Genomic DNA, 11,171 nt, shown 5'->3' with positions numbered 1-11,171 from the left:
AGAAGGGCACAAGTTCACTGAAGGCAAAAAATCCAATTCTTAACCAAATACATAAGTGATTATGCTTAAAAGCTCTATGTATTAACTGAATTCCTTAAATTTATGGAAGTTTCTTGGATTTATTGAGTTAAAAGTGTGTGTAAATTTGTAATCAAACCCTATTCTTGAGAATTGTGCTACAAATTAAGTTATGGGAGTGAAAATAGGCTTTGTGTTTGAGATTTATGGTTAGGAATGATTATGTTGAGTATTGGTTTGTCGTTGAATGAAATTTTTTGTGATGGGATTGAGTATTGAAACCAACTACATCTAAACCTCCATGTTTTAGTGAATATGAAACTCCTAAAGACTCGCAAACATACTTAACGAGTCGTTAGGGGACTTGCAACCACTGACAATATGAAGGATTAGAAGAGTGTGGGTTTTGGTGTCACTACAACTAGGGATGTTTATGCAGTATATGAAATATTCTTGGCAAGCTTAGGAGTATTGGAAATGAGTCATGGTCTAACATTACGACTCATTAGGAGGACTCATAATATGACAAGTAACTACTAATCTTTCTTTTATCTACCCCATGACTCATCCAAATAAGTCATACCTAGTTCTTACGACTCATACCCTAGAGTCATAATTAGTCCAGTACGTGTACATTGACACCAATCCTTTCTGTTTTTATTTCTTCCTCTTAGAATTCACTAATCAATCATATGCACATAGGTACTTATGGCATCAAAGGATGACTCATCATCCAAGCAAACACAAAAGAAGAGAAACAAGAAACCACCTGTCCTAGAGTCTGATTACAAATTGGTAAATGAGGACACTGAAGAATCAAGCAGTGAACTCAAAGAATATCTAGTCAAAAGAAATATAGAGACACAAGAGAAACTACTTTAGGGAAATAAAGTCGTTGTAGAGGAAGACACACCTTCCAAAATTCCAAGAAAGAAAAATCCCTGCACTTCACTACCATATTCACAGTCCCAATCTGAAGAAGACAGTGATAATGACAATGGGAAGATTTAATCTAGCTATGAAGAAGATAGTGACAATAAGGAAGAATGTGGTAACAATGAGGTGGCTGACTCTTTTTTAGGAGAAGACACTGATGAGAGTGAGAGTGAGGAGCACGTGACTCCAATTAACATTAAACCACCACCACTATAACCTCAAATCCTATTATCTATTATAGCTACTTTGGAGTCCATCATTGAACGGTAAGGGTACCCCAAAATATAGGATACTTATGATGAGGGATTGGTAACAAACATAGCCACAGTTAATCCTAAGATGGATATATATCTGGAGAGAACATTGACTACATCAGGCATGTCTGAAATTCCTAAATATGCAACTTGATTTAAATAATATAGATTTTAGTGGATGACCATAGCTCCTAGAAAATTTAGTCCCGTAATAGTGTAGGAGTTCTATGCGACCTACAAAGAAAATCTAAAAAGGCAATATAAATAGGTCAAATTGTGGAAGGGTAGAGACCCAATCACCTCATTAACTATTCAAAGAGTTTGAGTGAGCATCTCCCTGCGGACTATTTCATGATTCTTACACGAACCTAATATCAAACCACCAATGTATATGACTAAAATAGAGTACCACATGGATTAAATGCAAAAACTAACAAGGAAACAAATGAGTATGGCAAATAAGATGATGAATTTTTGGTGGATAGAGAATATTATTGCTATGAATAGAGAATAAACAAGTTGGGTAGTTTTTGGTCCGGTAGTGAATCCCAACAGATTACCAAGAACATGCTGAACTTTGAGGCAAAATATGGTGGACTCTTGCTCGACACAGACTATGTCCCACATCTGGGGATAATGTTTTCAGTGGAGTCTGTGTAACATTAATAATAGGATAGAAGGGTGGGTATGAGTTTGATAGTGCATAGTTTATTTTTAGAGAGATACTTGATTGAGTAGTGAGTGCTGATAAAGTGATTTTGGCCTTCCCATTCTTGGTAACTCAGATATGCGTAGAAGCAGGCTCGTCATAACTTTCAAATATGGATCAGTATATTTAATCAAAGAAAACCACAGACTTGGGGTTAATTTGGAATGCAGAAACTCCCATGATGAGGTAGGACAAGCAAGGAGCAATAATGTTAGCTAACATGCTACGGAACAGAGATACCCCAAGTACCACTATTACTGGATTCACTGTGGTAGATGATATCCGATATGTGGTGAGAATTCTGAGACCCAACCTTCTGATACAGTGATACATCCAGTGCTCCTTCTCCTTCACAGACTATAGAACCATGTCCAACCATGACCAAATCAGTTCCAACAGGCTATATGGTAATTACATAGGCTATGTGGATTGAGGTTATGAAAAGGTTGAGAACTTTAGAGACAAAGGTAAAATTAATGGGGGAAGGAGTACAACCTTGGGTTAAAAATTGAATTGAAGAATAGAGTAGGATGATACAGAGAAGGATGTATGGTTTTGAGTGGAGAATCACTCGATAGCTTGATGATGTTTATCCCACTGATGTTATAGGGGTTCAGGCCAAGATGGCGGAGCTGCGGTAGTAGGTTGATAAGCTTAATGAGTGATCAGTTTATCCTATGCCTAATTATTACGAATATTTAGCTAGACACAGAGATTAAAAATATTTGGGATGTGAAAAGTGAAAAATAAGAACAAGAAAAAAAAGAGAAAAAGCACCAAAGAATAAAACATTAAAGGAGAAAAAATAGCAAGGGTGTAGAGTGAGAAGGACTGAAAAGTGAAGGTCTGAGAAATGGTGGTGGGAGCTAGTCTGGGGGACCCCGTGATGATACAGTCTGAGCTGGTGCCTAAGGAACCTAGGTATGTTCTCGATCCCTATTTTTCATTGCTACCTACACTTTAGATAGTACATAGGTTTTAGTTAGGGAGGGGGGGTGTACCACAGTCCCTACGGGTTATGGTTATCTTTTTTTAAAACCCATAGGCCACAAGTTGAATGATGAACAAGCATGTTGTGCTATTTTGTGATGTTTAACTAAGAAAATATGTGAATAATTTGTGTGTGGATTTCAAAATTGATACCTCTCCTAATTTTTTATTTTGATAAACTGTGTATGTGTGTGACTACTGAGAATAACTTAATGGTATTAGAATTAGGAATGAGATAACTATGGCATGTAGGTGTATCAACTGGATAGGTAGTGACTGACAAAGTGACCCTATACAGCATGAGTGTGAGGTATAACTTATTTCTCTGTGTGTGCAGAGTCTAGAACTTGCCCAATTGTTTTTGCCTAGGTTGTAGGATGGTTGGTTAGGAGATGAACATAGGCCACTTTTGTGAACAGTCCACTAGCGTAAAATGCCAAACCAGATAAAATATAAGTCACTTGATCCCTAAGTTGATCCTAATGACCTATTTTTGTAGTTTAGACCTATTTCATCTTCCCGTTTGTCTACAATGAACCTGTTTTAGCCCTGGTCCTCCTTGAACACTATGTATCTTAACTCTGACAAATCTCCAAAGTTGAGGGTGACTAATATAGGGGTGCGTAGGAAAAAAGAGGTGCAAATAGAAAAATAAATGAGGGTGGGTGCATTGAAATTAAAAGAAAAAGAAACTAAAAGAAAAAGGAAAATGCAAACAAAAAGGAGGAAAAGAAAAAGAGAACCGCACCTAACCTAAAAATAGGCATGAAAAAAAAAGGGAGAGATAAGGACAAACTGAATAAAAGATGATGGAAAAAATGGACCCTAAAGAAAGTGTAGTGCAAAGGATGTTGAGTCACTTAAAAGTTCCCAAATATACTATAGCCAACCCCAAGCCTACGTTACAATTATAACAAAGTCTTATAGTGATCCTATCCTAATTGTCTGAAAATTTAGGTAAAGAGCATAAGGGAAATCCTGTGGCATTCTGTGTACATAACTTGGAATTTCTTTGTAAGTGTGAGAAACTCTAGACCATACCGGAAGTAATAGTCTGAATCAAACTGAGTGATAGGGACTTCTTTGACTGTGAGGGTGCATGAGTTACAATGTAAGGTTACATATTTGTTCAAGTAGTGTATATTACTTAGGCCTATTTGTTCATTACTAATGTAATGTCATAATTAGAATCCTGTGGGTCACACTATCGAAGCAAATCATAATACACAGTAACACCTTGAAAGAGAGAAACATGAGGGGGAAGGGTAAGAATTTATTATGCAAATTGATAAGCTGACCACCACATATGTCACAATTATTTTTAGTTAAACATCATGTTTTTGCGTGGATTTTGATTTTTTTTTGCCTAAGGATATGTAAGAGATCTAAGTTGAGGTTATTTATTTGCCTTGGAAACATGACATATTCGATGCTTAAAATAAGGAATTTATGCTTGGACTTAGGTTATCTTATTGGATATAATATGGTTTTGTGTGTTGTTGCTGGTAAAATTAGGTAGGAAGTAGATTGAGTTGAAGATATTGAAGAAAAAAATGAAAAATATTAAACAATGATCAGGATACAAGTCATTAAGACATCAGATAACTCGTATCCCAACTCGTAAAGATGGCAGTAACTAAGGCTTATTTGGAAGAGCTAAATATTATATGATAACAACTCATAAGGATTGAATACGAGTTGAAGCAAACAGTCATAAAGAGAATAATAATCTATGCTAAAGTTCAGAAGTGAAGTCATAGAGAGTCGTAGAGTCTTGATATGACTCATAATGAGCAATCGTAAAGAGACAAGTATTCAAAAGTCTCTAAGATTAAGGAACACGTGATAAAGAATAAAGACCAAGAGTCGTAAGGACTGTCTATGAATCGTGGTGATGCATCATAATGAAAATAAAAGCTTGAATCCCTGAAGATAAAAGTTCACTAGAATGATGACAACAAGCAGTAGACAACTCATAAAAAGATGTTACGAGTTATAATGATCGTTGGATTACTTTTCATATTCTATTTTATTGGGATTTTTGAATTATTTTGAGATACTATAAATACCTTTGGGTTATTCCATTATTATATCATGCACTTTGAAAGTAATTTTACATTACTCTTGATACTTTTTGGTTTCGTAATTGATTAGAGATTTTGGATTTTACTCTGTTATCATTGTGCAAATAATTACATGTGTTCTTCATTGTTTATCGTGGATTGTTGAATGAATTAACGAGTATTGTGGGAACCCTATCAGATTAGATAAGTAAGGAAGGTAGGAGATTTATCTATTCTACTATAGTTGCATGTATTGCAACCTTCTTCATATTAATTGGACCCAAACTATTGTAGAAGCTTTGGAATTGCCTGTATTCGAGAACGTCCTCACAAGGGAGTTTACAATTGGAAAAAAGAGGTTACAATAGTGATTCAAGGCTTTCAACCCTTGCCTAATCAACTCAAGACTCTAAATGTGAGAGTTGTACTGATGTTATTGACAAGGGACAACAAGGCGACACCCTAAGAATCCCAAGATAAAGAATGTAACCTATCAACATGTTCACAAGATGGTTGATAGTACGTAACTTGTTAACATTACATACAGATTAGAAGGTTAGGTGGATCGAACACGAGAATCTTATGTAGTTGTGAAGCTAGGGGGAACACAGTCCTAGTATTCATCTTCTATTACTTACAAACTTAAGCATTCAAGTTTTGTTACGTGTTACATTTGACTTTAAATTTTCCCATTTACTTTTCAGCATTGCCCATGGATTTCATCAAATTTGAGATACTTTCAACGTTTTCCCTTTGAGTTCGACCACAACATGAGTTTGGATACTATATTTGGCATCGCCCATAGCATACTTCTTTGAAGGTTAGTTTTGGGCCACATCAATAATGTTTTTCTGATGAAATTTCCCTGAAAATAAAACGAGAGAGGTTCAATTTATTTGGTGTTGTTTTGGAATTATGGATTAATGTTTTTTTCTTTTGAAATTGAAAGTAGTAAGTGTTACTGTATTGTCTGTGTAGATCACCATAGGGATGAGAAAAATAATGTCTATTAGATCATCATCTCTTGGACTTTAATTGGGATTGAATCGGGTAGTGGGTTTATTAGGTTGGGTAGAGGTTTAGGTTAATAATTTAAAATAAAAAATTAAAATAAAAAGTGGCAAATATACCCTTGAACTATGATAAATGGTATGTATAAACCCTCCATCATACTTTGGGGTAAACATATGCCACTACCATTAGTGTGAGGGGTATATATACGTACCATTTTATTAACTGTAGGATCATATGTGTACCCAAAGTGTGACAGATGGTATACACGTACCATTTATCATAGTTCTAGGGTATATTTTTCCTTTTTTCATATGCAAAAAATTTATTTGTTTTACTTCTTAAAACTTTGTGTCGAATTAAAATCAAACAAGTCTGTCTATCTATCTATCTATCTATCTATCTATCTATCTATCTATCTATCTATATCTATATCCTTATATATATATAGAGAAAAGTATGTAAAATAATTACTTATAACTTAGGAAAATTGCTATTAACCTCTTTTTTGAACCTACAACAATTTTGCTTCTTCTAAAAGGGGATATTAAATTATTACTTATAACTTAGGACAATTACAATTAACCTTTTTCCCTTTTCTGTGTCCAATTTTTTTTAACTAAAATTCATTAAATTATATAATAATTAGAGGAAAAATGTTACAAGATTATTTTGTCTATTACAAAAATTTTTAATGAAGGGAAAAAAGATCAAATCACTTTTCTAAGGGTCTTCACACTTTTAATATATTGTAGATGTAGATGTAGACGTGTATTATAGCCTCCATTTTGTGTTTTTTTTTTCTTCTTTTTTTCCCCTCTCTGCTATCTCTAGCCCCTTCTTCTCATTTCCTTTTTTTTTCTTTATAAACAACCTCTCTACTTCTTCAGAGGTAGCGGTATGGATTGTGTACATTTTACCCCCCACCCCCCAGACCTTACTTGGTGGGAATACACTGGGTTTGTTGTTGTTGTTGTTGTTTCTCATTTTTTTTTAATTTTTGGTTGTATTTTTTATTTTATATTTTGGTGTACTTCTAGAAAACATGGCTATGTTGATTACAAGCCATGGATGATGACCAAAAACATCACTACTGCATATTGTGTTTGTATTCACCCTCATTTCATTATTTTCTTTATTCTGTTCTCTTTTTTTTTTCATTTTTTACTTTTAATTTTTTTCTATTTTTTTTCATTTTTGTTTTTTGATTATTTTCCTTTTCCTTTTTTCATAATTTTTTATTTCTCATTTTTTCCTTTTCGTGTTTTCCTTTTCTTTTTCTTTTTGATCTTTCTCCTTTTCTTCCTCTTTTTATTCTTTCTTCTTTTTTTTTCTATTTTTTTTGTTTTTGCTTTTTTTCCTCTCTTCTATATGTAGCTTTTGTTTCTCATTTTTTTTTAAAAATCTTTTTATCTTTGTTTTGTTCTATTTTGTATGTTTTGTATTTTTGAAAAATATAGCTAGGTCGAGCATAAGTTATGAATGATAATGAAAATATCATAATTGCATATTATATTTGTATTCATACCATGATTTATATTTTTTTATTCTTTTATACAATTATATCAGTATTTTATATATTGTGCTTGTTTTTGTATTTTATAGTTCACATTTGCATTTGTATTTTACAGTTTGCACTTATACTTATATTTTATAGTTCACACCATCATATATATTTTTATATTCATTAATACAATTTTATTTGTATTTTTTAGTTTGTGTGTAGTTCGTATTTGTATTTGTATTCTATAGTTCACACTTTTATTTGTATTTTATAGTTTGCACCATTATTTATATTTTATACAATTTGCACTTGTATTTCAAAGAATTATTTTGTATTTGTATTTTATAGTTGTCTCCATATTGTATTTGTATTTTTTAATTTCATTTTGTTTGTATTTGTATTTGTATTTGTATTCTATTTTTGTCTATGTACTTGCATTTTTAATGAACTATTTTGTATTTGTATTTATATATATATATATATATATATATATATATATATATATATATATATATATATATATATATATATATATATATATATATATATATACATATATATATATATATATGGTGAGATATTCCAAACAAGACAGTCTTGCATGTATTAATTGCTTTACAAAGGTTGAGAATGAGAAGAAACAACCTTTATAAAGCAATTAATACATGCAAGATTGTCTTGTTTGGAACATTTCACAAGATAAAATAATAAAAATGGTCACTTTATGATACATATAACATCAATTTATCTATTTGTCGTTGATTGGTCTCAAATAAATATAAGTTATTACAAAAGAAAATTAATTTCATGTATTGTTCTTCACTCCAATTTTCCCCACCCACCATGGCAACAATTCAATTGACAACTTCTTCGTGTTTTACTCTCATTCCACCAAGAAAGAAAGTAGTAATATATGAAGCTAAAATAATAGAGCTGAAACTTGAACATGACCACATAATCTTGTCGAAGGCATCTGATGTTGGTATGTCCATACCGTACAACTGCAAGCTAGGAGTTTTTTTGTAAGTTTCTGTGATGTCCAATAAATCAAAATCCCAATAATACTCAATAGGGATTAAATTAAAATAATTAATGTTTAAAAATTACACAATGAATAAAGACCTCAAGAAAAGAACAATAGTGGAATAAGAAAAAAATGTGATACGCAGATGAACAAATTTCATAGGTATAAAAGGAATACTAAATTACTACTCCGTACTTAATAAGTTTCTTACTTAGGCTATTATTATATGTAAAAATAACATAAATCTCAACCTTATTAGAATTATTTACACTCTCTCCCACTTTCTTAATTACTTTACTCTCTCTCCCGATTTATATACATAACAAGACCGACATATACATAGTAACCTTTGTATATGACAAGACCGACATATACATAACAAGGCCGATTCATATACATAACAAGTATGAAAATGCCGACATATACATAACAAGGCCGACATATACATAACAAAGCCGATTCATATATATATAACAGGGTCGACACATACATAGAAAGCTATGTATATGTATTTTTAGAGAAAAATGGGATTTTTGTAATATGTTTGGAGAGATAAGATTTTTTTGTAATAAGTGAAACTTAAGTTGTGGGTTTGTGTATTTTTAGTTATGCTATTGTTATTTTTTTCCTTTGAATCCTACTTAGACTATTATTCTATTATTTTTTTTCCTTTTGAACCTACGACAATTTAGCTTCTTCTAAAAAAGAGATATTAAATTATTACTTATAACTTAGGACAATTACAATTAAACTCTTTTCCCACCTTTTCTATGTGCAATTTTTTTTTAAAATATAATTCATTGAATGTATATATATATACATATATCCATCTACATCTACGTCTACACTATATAAAAGTGTGAAGACAATTAAAAAAGTGATTTGAACTTTTTGCCCTTCATTAAAAATTTTAGTAATGAATTTTATTTTTATCAAAATCAAAATCAATAATACTATGGGGTACTTAAAGAAAATAGCCTATGTTTCAGTAAAATGGGAGTGCTCCTAGCCTAACTTTTAAAATTATAATGGTTGAAGTCATCGTTTCCACCTAAACCATACATAAAAAGTTGAAGACACACTTAAACTATTGATGTGACCTATTACACACCTATACTAAATAAAACTAAATTTAATTACTCCCCACTATACCCATGCCTAAATTTAATAAGTGGAGTGTCGTACACTCGCCCTGTGGTGATGCCATGTATTTAATTAGATATTTCCTATTAAATTAGATCCAACCCGACCCAACCCAAAATGTTAGACCTAACTCGACCCAACACAAAATATTTACCTAACCAAACCCAATCCAAATTATTTCACCCTAACCCAACAAAGTTTATTACACCCTACCCGATCCATTTGAGTAGAATATTAATAGACAAACGGAAAACCCATTTGAAGGCCATCTAGGATGATGAACAAAAACTTCAAAACCATTTCTCTCTTTTCTTTTTAAGTTGATTAGCAAATTTGAACCCGATAGAAGTGATGAACAACTAATTTTCTATGTTTTTCATTGTTCACAATCCAAAATCATTTGTCTCTTTTCATTTCAAGTTGAGTTCAATTGTTACGAGCTGAGTTCGGTTGATTTCAAGGAAGGAGTTACAAGCTAGGGATTACACTTTAAGTTTACAAAATAGGGGATACTGATTTCTGTTAAAAGGTTAGCTCCATCTCTGTTTTTGTTCTTAAATTCGATCTAGGGTTTGTTGTTTGAGTTAGGAGTTTTTACCATTTTTAATTTATCTCCAAAATTAATATGTTTTATTTTATTTATATGCTTCAATATGTACTAAAATAACCTGTGACTTAATTTTTGAAGTAGGGGTTTTTTTTCGTCTTCATTTTATTTTCAAAATTAATGTGTTAAAGTTTGTGTATATGGTTCAATATGTAATAAAATGAGTTGTGAGATTTGTAATTGTTGTATAAGTTCAATATTTTTTGTTCGTGTTACTGTGTGATGTTGTTTGGGTCGATATCAAGGATCTTACTTTATTGTGCTTTCCTGGTCAATGATTTTAGGTTTTTAAAATGAGTTTTCAACTGATCACTTTGAGAATTTACCATGGCGGGGTTCTTAAAATGGGTAAAGTGACGAGAAAAAAAGGAAAAAGATATGTTGGTGGAGATTACTGAATTTTTAGATATTGATGTAGATAGGTTGTCTTATTTTGAATTTATGGATTATGTGAAGTATTTAGGATATGATCTTTGACAATGCTTACTATATGCGCGACAAACTAAGTGTTATAGTTTAATAACGATTAGGTCAGACCAAGACACAATTGAGATTTCATAGAAATTATGTAATGGGAATATTTTGAAATCTTGTGTATCACATGGTTGTTGACCCTCTGTTGGCCCCACCTTTATTGGAATATATAAGTGAAAGTGAAGAGAATGTGAAGGGAGTGGTGTGTCTTTTTATAAACACAAGGGAAATGACATTAGAAGTGTTGAAAGGTGTTACGACCTGAACATGGGCCTGACGTAACAGGTATCCCAAGCCTCCATGGACCGGAGACCACCTTCTTTGCCTATTCAAACAGAACATAATATATCTAACAACAGTGAAAACAAACCAATAAACATAAGTAAGATGAGTGAATAACTCAAATGAAAATAGGAATCCAATACAATCCCGATCCAT

The sequence above is a fragment of the Capsicum annuum genome, chromosome 2, assembly GCF_002878395.1.
Source record: "Capsicum annuum cultivar UCD-10X-F1 chromosome 2, UCD10Xv1.1, whole genome shotgun sequence".
Classification (NCBI taxonomy): Eukaryota; Viridiplantae; Streptophyta; class Magnoliopsida; order Solanales; family Solanaceae; genus Capsicum; species Capsicum annuum.
Note: the sequence above shows the minus strand (reverse complement) of the source record.